General features: G+C 44.7%; 1 protein-coding gene and 1 long non-coding RNA gene across 2 annotated transcripts in view; one reads left to right on the top strand and one right to left on the bottom strand.

Moving 5' to 3' along the window:
- LOC143267301 (disks large homolog 5-like) overlaps window positions 1-20,802 on the bottom strand; it is a 143,535-nt gene that overhangs the window by 76,579 nt on the left and 46,154 nt on the right. The gene's annotated exons all lie outside the window — the stretch shown is intronic.
- Window positions 1-20,802, top strand: part of LOC143267306 (uncharacterized) — a 230,488-nt gene that overhangs the window by 207,736 nt on the left and 1,950 nt on the right. The gene's annotated exons all lie outside the window — the stretch shown is intronic.

The raw sequence follows: 20,802 nt of genomic DNA, 5'->3' as shown, positions 1-20,802 counted from the left end.
AAGATCTCCAGCTAATCAGTGTTGGGAGGAAGCTCCAGGTCAGGCACAGTGCAAGGAGGCTGCTGCAGAGGACACAAGCTTCTGGTGGAGAGCATGACCATGCAAGCTTGGGAAAGAAGAGGGACGGGACTGTTGAAGCTGCCCTTGACCATGGCAGATCTCAGAGTATATTGAGGAAGGGTGTAGCTGGAGGGGTTCTCTCCAGGTCCCACCATGCCCCCACAGTCCCACAACCCACTTGAAAAATAATCACTCAGAAGCATATATTACTTATAAACTGTATGGTTGTTGCAGGCTTCTTGCTATCTAGTTTTCTTTTTCTTTTTCTTTCTTTCTTTCCTTTTTTTTTTTTTGGTTTTTTGAGACAGGGTTTCTCTGTATAGCTTTGTGCCTTTCCTGGATCTCCTGTAAACCAGGCTGGCCTTGAACTCACAAATATCCATCTGCCTCTGCCTCCCAAGTGCTGGGATTAAAGGCGTGTGCCACCACTGCCTGGCTGCTATCTAGTTCTTAAATTAACCCATTTCTATTCATCTATACCTTGCCACATGGCTTGTTGCTTGCCAGTATCTTTACATGTTGTTTCTCATGGTGGTGGCTGGCAGCGACTCCTCCTCAGCCTTCCTGATCCCAGAATTCTCCTTTCTCTTTGTCCCGCCTATACTTCCTGCCTGGCTGCTGGCCAATCAGCCCTTTATTTATTAACCAATCAGAGCAACACCTTCACAGCATAGAGAACATCCCACAGCAGAAGGGTTTCTTCCAGGTGACTGTTTTATAATTTTAGAGCTCCCTGGAGTAAATCCAACTTCAGAGACTGTAGATGAGTCACAAAGTTTAAGTGTGGAGGAAGTAATCCGGTGCGTCCCAAGACAGGTGCTGACAAGCTTTTACAATCTCAGCAGCCAGAGTAATGGGGAGGGGCTTTGTTTACTCTCTGTCATAGGTCACCTTCTCTGTTTTGCTGACCCTATCAGAAAACAGGCCATCTATAGACACACTGGAAACTAGGTGAGACTTGGTTTAGGCCACACTACCAAGTGACTACAATACTGAGTGGGTCTCCATGGCCATCTTCTCCGTGTCTGGAAGGAGCCTGGGGCCAGGTGTGCCTTAATCACTTGTGCATCCTCAGCATAGTGTTTGCCTGGTTTGGTAAATTCCACCAGATAGGTAGATTAACCTGGCTTTTTCTACTGGCATTGTGTATGTAAATAATTGCATATCAACCTTTCTCACTCTAAACTGTCCTTATTTCACAGTGTAACCTGTGGACCTTCCTTTTATCTCTCAGATAACTAAACTTTTCTAGTCTTGAAAGCATTATCAGCCATTCTCTCGGACAGGTCTTTGGGTGCCCAAGTTGACAGCTGACAGTCTTCATCCAGCCTGCCTTTTAATTGTTGAAGAAGATGAATCAAGGTTCAGACCTGGGATGTAACTTAGTGGTCTAGTAGTTGCTTAGCATGCACAATGCCCAGGATTCAACCCTAGCTTTAGTGGCTAGAGGGGAAGAAAAATTGAGAACCCAATTACATCCAGAGTGTGTTTGACAACCAAAGGGGAGGCTCCAGAGAGGCTTTTTATTTCTCTAACCTCCTGCCACCCCATAGCTCCCTCTATGAAATGAATTTGTTGAATGTATTTTCTCTAAAGTAATCATTCATTCTTGGATGAAAAAGAATCAACTCCATATGAATAAAGTTCTGATATATACATATTGAGAATATACATACAGGTACATAGCTTCTTCAGGTCCATGGCTGAGGAGACTGGCTGGTAAGATGGCTCAGTGGGTAAAGGTACTTGATGACAAGCCTACAGTTCTGATTTCTTCCCTGGGACCCATAGGGTAGAAGGAGACAATAAACCTTCCAGAAACTGTCCTCATTTCTTCATGAATGTGTGCATGTGCACCCACACAACCACCATAACTGATTTAAAAATCACTCAGAAAACAATTGTCCAAGAAGCCTGAAGATCTCTGTCAGTATTATCTTGTTGTGTCTTGCTAGTAAACACTGGAAGGGTTGGGCTACTTTATCTACCCCTTGAAACCTGTCAGTGTGGCTGTTCTCAGGGAGACTGTGATTTGCATTATCACCATGGAGAACAGCAAGAGTTCCATGTATTACATGCTGCAGTTCCCAAGGTGAGGAAAAGCCTCTTCTCCTGGAGAGACAGCCAGCAGTTAGGGGTCACTATTGAGATAAAAGTCTGCACCCTTTCCTGACAACATTTCCAAATGATCAGACAGGTTTTTGTGCCAGCTCTCACACCAGGACTCAGTCTATTATGTTTTGTTCTGTTCTCTCATCCAATTGATTACAAATGGGCTGCATTTCCCTAAGTTGCCTTTCTCCCTGACCCAGACAGCACACAAACACCCCCAGGCTAAGTATATTCCTGATGGTCGCTGACGGCAACAAATAAGGCATAGTGTTCCCAGTTCTTGCAGACACTCAAAGTTCCCAAACTTGCAGGAGCCTCCTGGTGTGTCCTTTTGACCACATAGTTCAGTGTACCATTTCTGACCTTGGCTCCTTTCCCTGTCTGCAGCTCAATATAGACACTTTGTGCCCCTGAGACAGAAGCCTGGATAGCCTCACCTGTGCCCACGTCCCTAGCTTCCCTAGGAATGGTTCCTGAGATGGGCAGCAGCTCCTGGCTCCCATGCCTGCACCATACAGTGTAGGACCTGAGGAGTGTTTGTTATTTCACAAATAGTGTCAGAACCATTCCTTCTGGACAGGAACAGGCCCTAGCCAGGTGTCCTTGCTTCATTCATAATCAGCTGCCATAGTATCACCATACTTCTACACCCAATGAACTCATGGAAATATATTAGCATTTGTCCATTGGAGGGATTTGGACTTTTTTCAGTTTACTTTTGTTCCCAAGAAGCCATAGAAACCAAGAAAGCTGGCCTCAAACCATCACCTGAAAAACAGAATAAGTGAATGGGGCCATCAGAAATTTGTAACTGAGTTGAAACCTTTGTGACTCCCAATCTCCTCTAAAGGGTCTTCTATATCTCTCTGGATAATCGTTATTATTGTTTAGTTCTGAATGTCTCTTAGAGACACTTTTCTGCATCAAACTCAGACCAGTCCCTGTGACTTGTTGAAGCCTCACTGGAGCTTAGAGCCTACTTTAGAAGGCCTGGATGATGCACAGCTGGTCCAGGTCACCTGCACTGTCTGATGCTGTCATCCACACGCCTCTGAGATGTGAGCAGTCTGTCCTACCACCCGGAGCCAAGGAATGCACAGGACTAACGCTTGTATGTCCAGACACCAGCTGGTGTACGCAGAGAAGTTCATGCCAGCCAAGTCAAATTGTTGAGTGATTAAAAAGGTAATGTGCAAAAGGAAAAAAAAACAAAATCAAGAAATCGAAATATTGAAGTAATGTTTTCTAAAACAAACACTATCTTCAGACTTCGCCTAGTTGATTTCCTAAGCTGTGCGTTCCTGTTGCTAAGGAGCTCAGTATGGCCATGGGTGTTTGGAGCAGACATGGAGTATGTTATTCTTCCATGCTGACATGGTTTTATTCTCTAGCCCAGGCTAGCTCCTTCCACTCCCAGAGTCACCCCTACTGTTTTTCTTCCATGCTGACATGGTTTTATTCTCTAGCCCAGGCTAGCTCTTCAACTCCTTCTTCCTCAGTCTTCCCAGTGCAAAGATTTTAAGACTGTACCAACCACACCTAGTTCCAAATCAACAATTTCTGACCTGATACTTTTTTTATAACCAAGGGAGAGGTTTCATGGGACAGAAAGATTGCCTAAGACCAAAGCAAACCAATTCCACAATGCAAGGAAGGCTCTACCGTCAACTGAGATTTGTAGTTTAAGGCTGCATTATCTCTGCATCGACCAGGCTGACCTTCAGAGCATCAGTGATGTGAAAATGAACTTTTCTTCATTTGTTCCTGCTAAATGAGCTTTTCTGAGTCATAACAAAGGATCCAGGCCATTAAGTAATGATGACTCAGGCTTTCCACTCCCATGAGATCCAGAGAGAGAGAGCCATAGAGTTTGTGTGTGTGTGTGTGTGTGTGTGTGTGTGTGTGTGTGTGTGTGTGTGTGTGTACAGCTACTACCCTGCATAGCTTTCTGAAAAGAAGACCCAGCAACACAAATCACACAATAGCAAGGAGCAGTGGAATGGAGCAGAGACCGACATCAGGCCATTCTGCTTGTGACCTACTTGAAATGAGAGTTGTGTCCTGTCAGGAGCATGACAAGTGTCCTGGTGGATGATGGCACAGATGGGTCCTATGGGCTTTGGGTGCAAGTAAGTAAGTGACATTCTGTGCATGAGCTGGCATGGGTCAGTGTGATAATAGAAAGGAGCACATCACAGACTGAGAAGTCACCCCCCAACTATTTCCTGGTACCCCCAGCCCTTCTGCAACCTCCAACTCCCAGGGTCATCCCCACTGAACATGGTGTGTTGATCCAAACCCTGGCTGCCATTCTCTCAGCTCTGTGGCTTTCAGATCATGCTGCTGCATCCGGGCCCTGGCTCCTGTAGACAGGCTCTGCTCAACAGCAGGCTTCATCCAGGTGAAGAGCAAGGTCCTACAGACCCTGATGGGGGGTTCTTCTAGCTTCCAAGCCCTTCCTCTGAGGCCTCCTTCTCTTATGCATGGAGGTCAGAAGATGTGCCCTGAGCAGGGGACCCAGGATGCTCATCCTTGCAGAGCACATGACTGTCATCCTTCTTGCTATGTCTCTGAGCTGTGACCTAGAGAAGTTCTCTTACAATGGAACTTGTCAAATGGCTGGACATCTTAGGAGCCTTGGATTCCACAATCATTGTGAGGACTCAAGTCCCAGCTACCTTTTCCCCAGGTGAGAGGAATGTTAATCCTGTCCTTCCCTTATCTGCCTGATGTGTTAGGGAAAGATGCTAATGTGATTCCATTGCGGAGTCATGGTGATCATCAAGAACACTGTACTTTATTATATTTTATTTTATTTTCCTTTTTTGCCAGTAATGTTTGGTTTTCCTGCAGTGACAATCCAACCTATAATAAATGTCATCATGAAGCCCACAAATATGTTTCGATCTGAGAAACCAATATAGAGGTTGACAGGTTTGCACTCCCAACATCAGTGGAGGAATGTTCCTCTTGCTCTATATCCTTGCTAGCATGAGCTGTCAGATTAATAGATTTCATTATTCACATATACATTTTTCTATTTCTTTATTCTTCTCTTATATAATACATCCTGACCACAGCATTACCCCCCTCTCCTCCTCCCAGTCAAACCCTCCCCTACCTTCTTTCCCACATCCACTGTTCTTTCCTTTCCCTTCTGAAGAAAGCAGGCCTCCCAGGGATGTAGTGGGTAGCTGTTCCTGCTTTGACCTTGAAGCACTGCCCCTAGTGGGGCAACTGGTAACTGCCACACCTGCCTACAACCTGCTCCTGGGGCATGGCCGAGATAGGAGCCCTTTAGAACTGAGATGCATATGTGCTGGCACTCTTGGCTCTTTGTGATCCTTTGTGTGCTAGATTGCAGACCAAGTCAGAGTTCTCCAGAGAACCACACTGGACTGTACCTCACCTCTCCCAGGTCCTGTAACCAACCCCTTAATTGATTGTAAGTTACTGAAATAAACCTCTTTTAACTACCAGATTAACTACATGGAATTGCCTCATTAAATGCCACTATAACAGAAATATCAATCCAACACTGAATAACAAGATGCAATAAGACTACGCACAAACCCTCATATCAAGACTGGATGAGGCAACCCAGTAGAAGTAAAAGGATCCTAAGAACAAGCAAATGTGTCAGAGACACCCCCATTCCCACTCTTAGAAGTCCCACAACATCACCAATCCAATAACGATAGCATATCTGTGGAGGACTGTGGGAGCCCGTTCTCGGGTTCCTCGTGGCTTTACCCAGCAGGTCCGAATAGAGGATGATCAGGACCATGGGCCTGAGTGCAGGTGTCTGAGATGGTCTGCACTTGGCTGTGCTGGGGGAGGAGGTCTTTTGCTCCACCCCTTGGCGTCTCTATAAAAACCCTGGGCCAGAGACAGTCAGGGCCCGTTGGAATAGGTTCCAGGCCCTCTCGAGGCTATCCTTTATTTTCTATCTGTTTATCTCCGCAAGATTCTCTGCAATAAATCCTTCTATCTAATATTTCCTGCTGCTCACACTCAAGACAACTCTGGGAAGCTGTGGGGTTGGTAGGTAAACGCCCCACAGAGGACCTAGTGCAGACCCATGCATGCTCCCTGAGTATGCTTCAGTCTCTGTGAGCCCCTGTGAGCTCTGCTTAGTTGATTCTGTGGGCCATGTTCTTAAGCTGTCCTCCACCCCTCTAGCTCCTACAATCCTTCCTCCCCTTCTTCTGTTCTTACTAATGTTTGTCTGTGGTTCAGCTGCTGGAGGAAGACACTCTGGTGATGATTGGGCTAGGCACTGATCCATGGGTATAGCAGAATATCATTAGGTATGGTTTGATTTACTTTGTGGGTGGATTGGAATAGGAGGGATATGGTAGGGGGAGGAGTAGAGGGAAAAAGTACAAGGAGAGATGTATGAAATAGGAGTTCATATAGGGGCCTAGCATGGAAAACTACTGCAGTGGAACTTATGAGGGTGACCCTAATGAGGAGTCCTGGTAATGAACCATCCATCCTCTATAACCAGGAAAGCCTCCTGCTAGTAGGACTTGGACACTATCCCAGCCACAAAGACTTTGACCCATCCTTTTCTACCCACAAGAAGTGTTGGAGTTATGGTGGCTTGAAGCTTGCATGTGTAGCCAACCAATGACAGGTCTAACTTGAGGCCCAAATCAAACACAAAAACCAAACTGACAAAAAAAAGTCAATGAAAGATTCACATGCTTTATGGAAAACTATTTTCATAACATATAATTTCCTCTTGGGGGCCAGAGATATGGCATGGTCATTAAGAGCATTTGCTGTTCTTCCAAAGGACCCCCAGTTCAGCTCCTAGCACCCATGTCAGGTATCTCACAACCACCTGTAACTCTATTTCCATAGAACCAGATACCCTCTTTTGGCCTCAACACGCATAAACACACACACACACACACACACACACACACACACACACACACACACACAAATGCAAAAATAAATGAAAGAAAAAAGGAATCCCATTGCTCCAAATTGCTTACTTTGGTCCTGAAGGCATCCTTACATTTCTTTTTCCATTCCTTTTCTTTTACCTTCCTCAACCTCCCAACTTACTCCATTTGTTTGCTTGCCTGTGTGTTTTGGTGCTGATTGAGTCCAAGGGCTTGTGGGTACTAAAAATCCAGTTTCCCCTGATCTGCACCTCAGCCCTTTATGAACTGGGTTTAACTTCACAGACACTTATTGTTGGTTACACTGCAGCACTCGTGGCTGGCTGCCGCCCATGCCGGCAGAGGAGAGTGCTGATCGGAAGAATCACAAGACACAGTTACCTTTCTAGAGCTTTATTGGGAGAGGGAGGGAGGGAGAGAGAGAGAGAAAGAGAGAGAGAGAGAGAGAGAGAGAGAGAGAGAGAGAGAGAGAGAGAGAGAGAGGAGAGAGAGAGAGGAACAGAGAAACAGACCATGTGGAGGGAAGAGAATGGAGAATGGAAGGAGAGAGTGAGGAAAGGAAGAGAATGCACAGAGGGCACACCTGCTTTTTAGGCTGGGATGCCGACACAGGCTGGTGACATAATTAAGGACAGAATCCTTACATCCCAGACTTTCGCTTATTATTAAAAAAAAAAAAAAGCAGGTAAATGGGAATAGGGGCGTTGTTCATCTCAAAAACTGCTTCCAGCTGACTTTTGGACATCAGTTGGATCTGGGGGAATGGAGAAGGGAAGTCTTCTGAGGGTAGACAGGTGTTGTGGGATGTTGTCTGTCATCTGTTTGTTCTGGAGACATGTATCCCTCTTGGCTGTGCCTGGGAACTTCCTATTTGACAAGATGCTGGAGACACAGAAAAAAACTTAGAGAAAAGAATCATTATTATTTTATGTTGGTAGATCCGTCCTGTCCAGATGGATTTTGAAGCATGTTAAGCTTTATCAGAGAGAGATTGTTTTAAAGTACCTGTTTCCTTTACTAGTTCAGTATCCAGGAGACAGATGATTGTTCAAATAATCTCACAGTAATAGATGTTTATATTGAAGTCTTTTTTGTAGCACCCAGGCGCTTTTGGGTCTGGGGGTGTAAATACCTTTTAGCTCTTAACAGATTTTTACTTGATGATCTCTGAACTCCGGTTCTGTGGTAGTTCTGTATCATTGGCTAAACAGTGAATTAGAACAAGGAACTGGGAAGAGAAAAGCTTGTGGTGCATGAGAACTTATATTTTTGGAATTAGGGACAAGGCAAAGATCAGGGCCCTGTGTGTATGCACAAGAGAAACACAGGCAGTAACTCTAAAGGTGCAGTTAAATCTGGTGAGGTGGTAAGGCTGTCCTCCGTACCTGACAATAAAGGAGAGTGACATCCCAAAACTCCCAGGACTGAGTCAGTGGCTCTGGTGTCCAGAAGGAAAGAAACGGATTGCTTTTCTGCTGCTATCTGGGTTCCCTGTCATGTCTGTAGCCAAGCCTAGGTCTGCTGGATGTCTTAGCTAGATGTACCCATGTGTCTTGGCACCTGGGGGCAGTCAGCTGACTGGTTGTGTTTCTTTTAACAAGGCTGTTGTTCGCCTGGCAGGGCATTTACTACCCTGTGGCCTTTTCCTCACTTAAAACAGCGACCCAACAGCTTTCAGGAGTCAGCAATGCCAGCACGTGGCAATTTTGTTTGGGGGCTTTTATCTCTTCCCTGGCACACCTTAAATGCCACAGATGACTCTCTTGCCTGTGGGGTCAGGAGCCTTGCTCTCCAGATGCTTAAGTTTTAGTCGGGGAGGTCTGGGGAACAAGAGACAGATTGTATTCCATGTACTGAACCTTTTTTCCTGATGATTGATGGCTTAAGGACAGCTTTCGGAAGATCTCCCAGTAGACAGACTAAACCTATCCTTTTGGAAGACTTGTCTGAGGCTATAAGATGATATTTGGCTTAAGAGCCATCCTGATTGCTGTAAACTTATTTGTATGGATCTTAGCCGCTTCCAGATCCTTCTGTGTCTCTCAAGGCAGTTTGAAAATGAGTGGGTTGAGTTAAGGTGAGTTAGGGCTAGAGTCAGTAGAAGCTGCCCAAGCCTGCCCATTTGAGCTCACCAACTGCTGGTGGAACTGAGACAGAAAAGGTTGCACGTGGCAGATGCAGAAGTGGGGAATGAGAAGGGTTTAGAGCTTTAGCAGAAAGTTTAGAGACAAAGTAACTCTCTTATTTGCCCGTTGGCTGGGAGAAGTTCCCACGACTCTGTTATGTGTCCACATTTACCAGTACTACCAAGCTGTTATGTGGTCAGATTTACCGGTACCCGCACCTGTCCGCCAACGTAGGTGGTAAATGTATCTGTCCCTTTGTCCCATGGCTGTAGCCGAGAGAAAAATAAAACATTAAAATAACAAACCAGGATCAGACTCCAATCTCGGGAGTCCCCAAGGAGTAGAGAGAGATCTATGAAATAGCTCAAGTTCCCTTCCTCTTTGTCAAGGGATGGGAAGGGCTGCGGCTGTACTGCAGTTGGTCCACCGTTTACCACTAGACAGCATTGACCCCCTACAGAAGACACTGTTGAGGTTATCAGACCTCTAATCTAGGAGAAGATTTCCAAGATCAAACCCTTTAAAGTATTTGCCTCATATTTAGAAACCGTTTATGCTAACTATGAGGTTTTAGAACATTCTTTGTTTCAGCTTCTCTTACTTCTCCCAACAAGTGTCCTAATCTTAGATTAGTACACGAGAACCTGTATGTTTCCAGCTGAGTGGGATAATTTCTTACTCTCAAAGTATGGATTTGACAATGTTGCCCTCTGATTTCTCCTTTTTCCCTTTTCACTCTCTCCTATAATTCCTCTCCTCTGATATCCTAACAATTACCATCTCTACTACAAGACCACTCTACCAAGAAACATCACTACACAATCACCTGTTGGTCAACTACAAAGACTCACCATAACCTAACAGTATCTAACATCTCCCACAAGCCAACACCTTTCAAGGCATATTGACTGACTTCTGCTCAGTTGCTTGGTACTTCTCAACCAAGCAAAGTCAGACACCCTCTTGGGTTTTTCCCTCCCAATACATACCTTGTGTGTGGTGTGTTGTATGGTGTGACTGTGGTATTTCTTGTCTCCTGATTGCCAGGATAACTTCCAGAGTAGAGTTGTAACACTTGCATTGGGAAACCTTCCCCTACCAGAGCAGAACTGTGACATTTCCACTGGGGAAACTTTGCCTGACAGGGCAGAGTTATGACACTTCTGTTGGGGAAGCCATTCCCATCAAAGCTGTAATATTTACACCAAGTCCCAAGTAGAGGCCTGAGGAAGAAGGAATGCTTGAAACCCATGAAGCCCTGAAAGAACAGGTCAGCTATCCTCAAGCTGGTGCTGTGGATATCGCTCTGTATGCTGTAAATGTGTTGCTCTGATTGGATGATAAATAAAATGTTAATTGACCAGTAGCCAGGCAGGAAGTATAGACGGGATAAGCAGAGAGGAGAATTCTGGGAAGACAAAGGCTGAGTCAGTAGACACCATCCTGACATCCAGGGAGCAGCATGTAATGGCACACAGGTAAAGACATGGAAAACGTGACAACATATAGATTAACAGAAATGGGGTGAGTTTAAATGTAATAGGTAGTCAGTGGTAGGCCTGAGCTAATGACCAACCAGTTATAATTAATATAAGCTTCTGTGTGTTTACTTGGGGGATGTGAGTAGGAGAGATTTGTCCCAACTACAGGACAGTCAAGAGCTTGGTGAATACACAAGGTAGTTAATCTACCGATTATTAGCATCAATATCCATGGAAACTAAAGTAATTAATGGAGGGTGAAGTTCAGCAACACCCTATCCTGATATGGGTCTTTTATCTGTCATCCTGGGTCTCTTGCTTCCCGGACTCTACTCCCAACAATAATAAAATTAGAGCACTCTCAGCCCAGTAGTTGCAGATTGATCATTCCTGGATCTCTGCCAAACTAACCCTCAGAAATCCTCCACTCTATGCCTGCTATTTACGAACCTAGAGAAGCAGGCAGACCCATTGTTTCCCAAAGTCTCCCAGCTGCTGAGTCCCATTCTTGAAAGGCCCAGCTCAAGGCCTACATCCTCCAGGAAGCTCCCCATCCCCTGAATAAAACTCACTGTACCTTCACCTGGAACATTTATTTCTTGATGTTTTACCTTAAGACAGATGGCCAGCTTCCTTCTGCCCCTCTCTCTTGTCTAGACTGTCTATTCTCTCTCCGAAGCAGCATTCTCAGTCTCACCAACATGTCTCTGTGAACCCCAGAGGCACTGTGCAAATGCCCAAAATGGCAGTTGGTGTTGCCTCAACAGTGGTGACATCAAAGAGGATGCTCAAGGCTCTCCAGAGTACAGTAGAATGTTCAGGGAAGGTACTGTTAGGGTCACTGCCAACAGCCCTCATCTACCTGCTAACTAACTATTCCCCAATTAACAAGTAGTTACCGTTTTAGGAGCCTTCCCAGAGACACAGGGGATGCCCTTCAGCACCTCCTCCTTACAAACCCAGAGATTTCTCTCTGCCTCATTAGAATCTTTTCTCTACTTATCTGTAGGGAGTTAAAGACACATTTTCCAGAAATAGCCCAAGAAATGCCACTTTCCTTCTTTAAGAGCTCTAATCAATAAGATGAGAAATAAAGATTGCTAGGAAATTAGTTTAGGATGATGGGGAGGAAAGACCAGTCTCCTGTAGTGAATATTCACAGTGAGTACTATCCACAAGGCTATTACAATGTGTGGGGGTGATGGGGGCATTCTGGATGTCCTGTCAGAACAATAATAAGTCCCGTAGGTAATGATGAAAATTTCCCCAAAAGCTTCAGCAGAATACACTACAGTCATCATGATGTTAGCAAAGGTGTGATCAACTATTGACAGGTCAGACCTGGCTCCCCAGGTGAGCCCTCAGGCACCAAGAACAAACACTCCCATGAAGAGACATGTTATTCATGCACTTGAGTTTAAGGAAAGATGTCTGGCTAGTTAGAGGCTAATCAGGGTGATGTAAAGACATTCTCAGAGAGAAAATCAAACATGTCAGAGTCATGGAGAGAGTATGTTGTGTGTCACTGATATTGTACTTCACCTAAAGCTACATAAAATGCCAATTCCTTGACCTGGAGCCATGGGACAATGCATATGGCTTAGGAAAGGAGATGCAGCCAGTGTTGTGTAAACCATCCTTTGGATCTTAAGAATGTCAGTCAAAGGGTACTAAGAGCTGTACCAGAGCCCCTCTTTACCCTTTAAATTTACTGACAGCCCAGGAAGTGAAGAGCTGGTAACATGTTCAGCCTGGATTGCACAATCTGCAGAATGCTGGACTGTGGCTTCAGAAGTATACTTGGTGGACCCAGAACAAATGAGTGACACGAGGTGAACTGTGTCCTTTTATATGTTGTATCACACTGACAGTCCATGCTAGCCAAGGTCAGCTATCTCAGGAATATCCAATTCTGGAAGCCAAGGAACCATGCCTGCCCTACACACTGCTTCATCTCAGTCAAAGGTGGCACACAGATACTTAGAAAAAGACTATCAAATGAGACTTTGCCCTAGCAGGTACTGAAAGTCCTGACTTCATTCTCCCCTTCTGTGGCTGTCAATTCTCCCATCCCTTTATAGGTAGAGGGTGTCTCAGAAGTCAGCTGGTTTCCTCTGCCTCCCTGTACAAGGTGACCCAAGAGACTACTTCCTTGAGCTTATTCACAGTTGCACAGGATGCAACTTGGCTTCAGAGCCTTCAGTCTTCTTTTGTCAGAGCCAGAAGAAATCTGGTACTATCCACAAGCACTCAGGAGTGTGGGGGGTGCCCAAGTCACTTGCTGGATGCTTCAGACCTTCACATTGATGGAAAATTCATGCAGGATAAAACTTGGTCATCAGATTCACCTACCCTTCCTCACTTACAGCTGAGGACACCCAGGGAAGTCAGGAAGGGGACACTCTCTGTCCTAATGCACTACCTCTAAAAGCTCTCAGGCTACACTGGAGATCTTTGTGCCACTCATACAGAAGGGATCTCAGTAACCTTAGGACTCACTGGCAGACAGCAATGCCTGGGGACTCCTACACTGCTAGTGGTTGTAATGTGAAGTATGAAAACCTTAAGCTTTGCCAGGGCAGTTTCCTCTCCCTATTTTTAGTACAACAATTCCTCAAGAAATGGAGTGGGGATGAAGAGCAGTGATGATAGTAAAATAGTTCCCCTGATTCCTTCCTCACTCAGAGGGAAAGCAGAATACCTCCAGCAGAGCAGGCTGTCAACTCCTGACTCTCTGCCAAACTAAACATCAGAAATCCATAACTCTGGGTCTGCTTTTTAGAAACTCAGAGAAGGATAGGCTCGTTCCTTCCCAGAGGAGCTGCTGAGCCTTACTACTGGGAGGCCCAGGGAAAGTCCAACTCCTCCAGGAAGCTCCCTATCTCCTGCCCAGTAATCACTGTGCATTCCCCTGGAACATCTATTTTTTTTTTTTTTTGCTGTTTTACATGAGACCAAATGCCAGCTTCCATCTGTGTGTCCCTGGTCTCCTTGTGCTCTCCATTCTATCTCTCTAGTAGTCTGCTCAGTCTTTTCTCTAACATGTCTTTGGTTGAGTCTTATAGGCACTGGACAAATGCCCTAAGGGTCATGGGTGTCTCCACAACACTGGTGACATCTCATCACCAGATGATGACAGAGCTCTCCAGGATACAAGAGATTGTCCAAGGAAGGAATTGCTAATGTCACATGGTACAGTCCTCACCTCCCTGAAGCCAATGTGCCTTTTCCAGGAGCTTCTCCATGGCCAAGGGGAAAGATGAGAAAGTGTCACCAGATAGACACAGATGGAGCACTGGGTTCAACCAGATCCTAGCCCCACTCAGTGAGCTGAAATAACATGGGGTGCAGGAAGGCTTCCGGGGCTGCTAGGCACTCCCATCCACTGTACTCTCTGAGGTTTACCGAGGCTCAGTGATTCCTTTCAGGTAGAGAATGAGCATCAGACAAGGCTGTGTCTTCTCCAGCACAGCATTAAGGTACTAAAAATGGTACTAATGACTACAGCTATAATCCCAATCCCCCAGCACCTCCCCATAAGTAACAGGTCACTGAAGAATGAACTACTGGTCCAGTTCAATGAAGGTCCAAACTGAGGGAGGTTTGCAAACTCTCTCTAATCCCCGAAAGTGGTGGCAGGTGGTGGTTTGCCACAACACCAATAATTATGCTGGATTAGGATCTTCCACAACTGAGGTACAAGATAGCAGCTGCAGTCCTCTTCCCTATGGACTCAAGCAAAGAAATTTAGGCTAGAAGATTTTGTAAAGGTTCCTCTCTAAGTCCCTGTACTATTGCTGTGAAGAGACATCATGACCAAGTCAACTCTGATAAAAGAAAGGATTTAATTGTGGGCTTGCTTACAGATTCAGAGATTTACTCCATTACCATCATGGTGGCACCAATGCTGCTGTAGCAGTAGCTGAGAGCTACGTCCTGATCTGCCAAGAGAGAACTGGACTACTCCTGGCTTCTGAAACCTCAAAGCCCATCCCCTAGTGAAACACTTTCTCCAACAAGGCCACACATCCTAATCCTTCTCAAGTGACACCACTCCCTGATGACTAAGCATTCACGTATATGAGTTGAATATAGGGATCTGTTGCTGGATCCTAAGTGCTCCCTTGAAAGAGGGGGTTAGAAGTTGTGTCAATGACACAGACACTGGGAGTCAATGGAAGGGAGACATCAGACTCCTTTAATCAGTAACAGAGAAGGCCTTATATACCCTCCTCCCAGCAACCAGTCTGTGTTCCAATCTTGTGGCATTACATAGTTGTCCCTCGTTGGCTGAACATGATCAGGAACTGTGACTGTAATCAGGAACTCTGACAGTGCCTGTTGTTAGGGCCTGGGTCAGACTCCACATGATCAGGAACTCTGACAGTGACCAGGAACTCTGAAATTGACAGTTGCTAGGCCCTCAGGCAGACTCCAGAGTGGCTCATAAGGAAGTACATTATGTGCATGCCTTGGCAACTGCTTTGAGCCAATTTCCTCGACCCTATGGGCCTGTCCTACTACAGGGATCAATCTTATTTGAACCACAACAATGCCCATGTTTACAATGCAAGGTTGATCTCATCATCAGCATAAGCATCTATGTATATCTGGATGGCTCAGTTGTCTTATCGATAAAATAGAATGATAATGTTGAACTTAATTATTGTAGGAGAAAAATGCATTTGCTTTTTTTGGAACCACCTAATAGTCCTCCCTCCCCACCCCCGCTCCTGTACCCTCTAATCTCAGTTCAGTGGCCATATAACATCCTTCCTCTTACTTTGAACACTCAGGAGGTCTGGTTACTTTCCTTTTTATTTCTGCATGGATCCTGGCCTCCAGGCAGGTAACATGTTTGCTGTTGAAGGTGGTGCAAGTGTTACAGCTCCAGAGGGAAAAGTAACCTGACTTTTTGGGAAGTCAGAGCATACCTGAAGCAGTGAAGGGAGGTATCCTGGATACCTACAGCACTGGAGAGAAAGGTATTCTGATTTGTTGGGAAGTCAGGCTATACCTGAAGCTGGGGTCTGGTGGAGGATGGTCTCCCTAGAATCATTCTGGCAGCCTCACCTTCTTTCATGGAACATTTGTTTAAAAATCTCAAGGAAAACATGGTTTTCCTTCATGATTTCGCCATAAATGTCTGTGTCACTCAAAAAGAAAAGTTTGAGAGCTGCCTGGTATGGAATTCTGTCCTCAAAAACTTTTATTACATTTACTCATCTGTATATTTATATATGTGTTTGCACACATGTGCAGAGCATGGATGTAGGTCAATGGACAAGTTGCAGCCATTGGTTCTCTACTCTCACCATGTTCATCCCAAGGTCATACTCAGGAATGCTGATTCTGTGGATGCCTTGGCTCTGGGTGGTGTATAGACTGCTCATAGCTAAGAGGAATGTGGATGACAACAGAAGGACCTGGACCAATTTTGAAACATTCAGAACACGTTATCCTCATTTGAGGAGTCAGTCAGCTCCAGTTTGGCATGGACAAGTGTAGAGACTGTCTTGCATTTGCCACAATGTATGGATTCTTGGAGAAAATAAGGACACAATAAATCATGGTTAGCCAAGCATCTATAGAAGATGTGTTGGGGGCATTTGGAGAGCAACAAAGGTCTTAGCAAATCTACAAACTTGAGATGACCACATTCTCTTAATCTGTTTCTCTCATGATGTTTTGCTATTGATCTTCTTTATTTCTATGATTTGTGTAGCCAAGATAAAATAAGAAAACGTCCCAAATCACTCAAATGAAATACATAGTAATATATTTATATGTGTGCATCAGTTAGAGAGATTATAGCACAAATGAGAAATGGGAAGCCAGTTGTCTCAGCTTCAGTAGGCCAAGACCTGGCACCCCCAACTACATACCATTCAGAGAACAATTTGTGGCACATTTTATTCTCTCCATCAGTAAGGTGGGTCTCAGGGGTACAATTGCATGTCTCTAGGCTTGTCTGCATTATCTTTACCTGCTTGGTCATTTTCCAGTCCATCACCCAAACCACAGATTTTAACATGCTACATATCCATGTTTATGGTCTCTGTGTATATATGTCCTATACTGGAAATATTCATCCTCAAAATGGATGTTTGCCACAGTTAACTAAAGGGAGAAAATGGAGGTGGGAGGAGTTTAGAAGCTTCTAGGAAACCTCCAATTCACTATATGACACTCCATAGGATGTACCAGTGTTCATTTTACATCCCCATCATCCCTAATGTACTAAGATTGAACTAAGCACATGTACTTGCTAGGCAAGTATTCTGTCTCTGAGTTATATTCCTGTCTTATAACTCCATTCATCTGCTACAACTACTAGAGGGCAGAAATCAAGAGGAGCTTTAACTGTCAATTTAGCCCCCATAAGAATGGTCCACTTGAGTAGCTGACAGAAACTTTAAAAGAGTACACATGCTTATCTGAGATAGAAGAAGTGCCCCAGTCCACATTACACACTCTGCAGTTTAGTCTGAGAAAGGCTGATAGTAAAGGCTGATCTGAACAAATGCAAGGAGAAGAAGCCATGTAATCTATCTGGTAGCATTTATCATAAGAGCCAAGAACAATGCTGAGGATTCACATGGAATAAGGCATGGCTGAACATAGGCTCCTTACCAATAATGATAGATGGACAGGAAGACACATGCCACAAGTTGGTGAATGGTAGTGTAGGATGAATGAAGTCTTAGCTGGTTCCAGTGTATCTACAGGTACTGTGTCAGAGTCAGTGCAGAATGAGAAAGTGACCAATGAAAGGGAGGAACTGAAATGAACCACCTGCTTCTCTGTCTTTAGAGATCTTAAAAGCTCTGGTTTGAGAGAAAGAGACTGGAACTTACAAGGATAATTCCTTCACACATTAACTCTCTGACTAACTGTGAGTCGCAGGTCAGATCCTTTCCAGGAAACTTCAGAAGAATAAAGCCTCAATCTGAAAGAAACCTTTCCTCAATGCACTGTGACTTCTGCTGTGGTAAAAGAGTAGCATCAACCATCCGTCTCCTTTTCAAACCTTGCAGAGACACACTCTCCACCAGAGGCATGTGGCTTTGCTGCAGGTTCCATTCACCCAGGTAAATGTGAAGTTTCCACTTAACACTGCTTAGCTGGTGCATCACAGGTACATCTTACCCCATCTCTATCCCCAGGAGGATCTTAAAAGTCTGCATTTCATCTGATGGGCCTACTCTGCATTGCTGTCTAAATGAGAGGTGACATAACTGCCCCAACTCTGACAATAAGAGATGCTGAGCAATGATCCTTATCCCGGGAGCACTCTGCTTGAATGCCTGGCATCCCACACCTACCTCATGGTCCTGTCCCTACAATTCTACAGAAATGTCTCTCTTTAGTTGGGTGTAATCCTGTCCAACTAATACACTAGAAGGCCGGAAGGACAAAAGTCAAGTGCAGGAGCCGGAGGGATCATTCATCCTTTTAGAGTAGCTCTCACCGAGGACCCACAGGGTAGCTAACAGTCTTCTGTAACTTCAGTTCCACGTGGAATCCACTGCCCTTTCTGGCTTCAGTGCAATCTGATTGCTTGTGGAGCATAGAAAGCAGGCAAAATATCCATATACATAAATACAAGTTAATGAATCTCAAAGAATTCCATGAAAAATCAATAGTCAAGGCAACAGCACATGAAAAAGACCACATCTCAATAGTCTTAGAAGGTTACTGGCCCTGCATTGCCACTGTCACTAGTGGTGTATTTCAGGAAAAGAAAGGCAGACAGCTATAGGTTTCCTCATTTCTTTCTTTCTGCTATTGAAGTTTTTATTATCACCACTTCAATCTGCAAAGCTACAAAAGTCATAGATGGATAAGCAGGCTTGGCAGTGCACACCTATTATCCCAACACATGAGAGGTCGAGTCAAGAGGACCAGTTCAGGGTCATTCTCAGTTCTGTAGCAAATCTTGGAAGTCAGCATGGACTATATTAGACTCTGTTTCAAATAAAACAAACAAAACCCCATAGATTTGCTATCCTCAGAAGGAAGGGAGTTAAGCTTCATATACCCACAAAGAAGGCCATCCATGGTGCACTAAGTCAGAGAGCATTTGGAGAATAAGCACAAACAAAACTGTGCTTGTACACACAGACACTGTTCACAATGGTCATCCTGGAGTGGGCCAAGAGACAGGGAACAGGAATTGATTTCATTATTTTCACTTTATATTACTCAGAACTGCTTAAATCCTTTTTACATTATTAGTTTCATAAATAGAAAAGCAAACATATTGTGCTTCCCATATAAGAGCCTATCAAAGAAGGATAGAACAGCATGGCCTCATAGGGAGAGGTCTCACTTGTGTTTGCTTCCATTCTTGACAAGGTCTTCAATGTCCAGGATGGGGGTAGCCAACTCCTGCTCCAGGCTTTACTCTTCTTCGTTGTTGTAGAAATGGCAGGAGGGACTTGCTACCTTTTTGCGGCATAAATGAATCTGCATGTGGTTACTCTCCTGCTTCACTTCAGGGTGAATACAAAGCTGCTCCTGGGAGCCCAGCACACACACCTTGGCCCAGTAGGAAGTATTCCAAAGCTCACTGATGACCTGAGTTAGCTATGCGTGTGTTCTAGAAGCATAGATGATTTTGGGATGTCTGTGTAGCAAGCTATCGGGTCTCCACAGGTAGTAGCAGCATTCCAGGATGACAAAGACCGACTGACAAGGAGTTCACCTTGAGCTCTCTCAGCAATCTTTAGGGGAAAAACAGCATCACGGAGATGTTCCGTCCAGGCCAATGTAGTGCAGAGGTGGCAGAGCATCTTCCCAGTGCCTGTGGGGCTCTCTGGGATGCCATTTACTTCCTTCTGGAGACATTCAAGCACCTTGGTCATGTACTCCTGTTGAAATTGGTAGGGCTGGAAAGGGAAATCCACTGTCACACCATTCAGGACTACCCTGGGCATATCAGCCCATATTCAAGAGGACACAGTGTTGGGCCAAGATGCAGGCTGTTTGGGTCTGTCAGACAAATCCCTCTGAACATCTCAGGGTTTCAATCACTCCAGGTAAGTGCTGGCAACATGTGGCACCAGTTTTCTCTCTGCAGCAATTCCTTGTCTCGGTGGGGGTGCCTTTCAGTATCCGGGTCTCGAGGGATCCTCATTTCTTCTATACTCCTGTAACGAATGTTCTCATTTCCTGAGATGCATTACAAAACATAGATGTATTTCTGAAAAATCTGATATGAATGATCATGTCATGAACATATGTGTATCTATTCTCCACTTTTTGGAGTAGCTAGACATGTGAAGTCAGGTGTTTAACATGGATCTTTTTCCATCATGAAGTGGATATACATGAAGTGGGCCATGCTATTCACACCCAAGACACCATCTTGGTTTGTAAGCCTGTCTGGCTGGGAACTCACAATATAGCCTAAGGCTCCTAGAACTTGCAGAGATCCATCTCTGCCTGTTGAGTTCTAAGGTTACAGGAGTGTGACACCACACCTGACTACAAAGCTACTTTCAGAATGAAGAGAATGTACCAGGGTTAGCTGTCCCCCATGGGAGAACTTACCCTGTTGGAGGAGGGATAGAGGGGTAGAGGGGAAGGTGGGAGGGAGACGGAGGAGGGATGGGAGGTGGACCTGTGCTTGGTATGTAAATTAAATAAAAAAATTTTTTAAAAAAATGAAGAGTTGGAAGTTACTTTTTATTTGTGAAATTACAGAGATTTGATTGAATAGGGGCTTAAAAGGGCACTTAGTATATCCAGTGTATAGCCTTAGCAATATATAAAATCAAGAAAGAACAAAAGAAGCAAACAGTAACAAACCAGCAAAACAAAACAAAGAACACAAGATAAATTCATGCAAACCCAAAAACAAACCAAAACTATTTACACTAAGAAGCATTCTCATCATGCAGTGCACTGTCCTACACCCCTTGGCTGGCTTTGGACACAAGTTGGAAGACAACACTGAATTGAAATAATCTCTTCAAGACAAGTCTAGTCATGCCACTTTTGGGCTCTTAGGTTAGGCCATTGCCAAAGTTGATCTTATGCTATGTTGGCCACTATATGATTCTATCAGCTAACATGTGTCTGTGTGCTGATTCAAGACAAAAA

This window comes from Peromyscus maniculatus, chromosome 9 (genome assembly GCF_049852395.1).
Source record: "Peromyscus maniculatus bairdii isolate BWxNUB_F1_BW_parent chromosome 9, HU_Pman_BW_mat_3.1, whole genome shotgun sequence".
NCBI classification, from domain to species: domain Eukaryota; kingdom Metazoa; phylum Chordata; class Mammalia; order Rodentia; family Cricetidae; genus Peromyscus; species Peromyscus maniculatus.
Note: the sequence above shows the minus strand (reverse complement) of the source record. Positions and strands in the feature narration are given on the sequence as shown.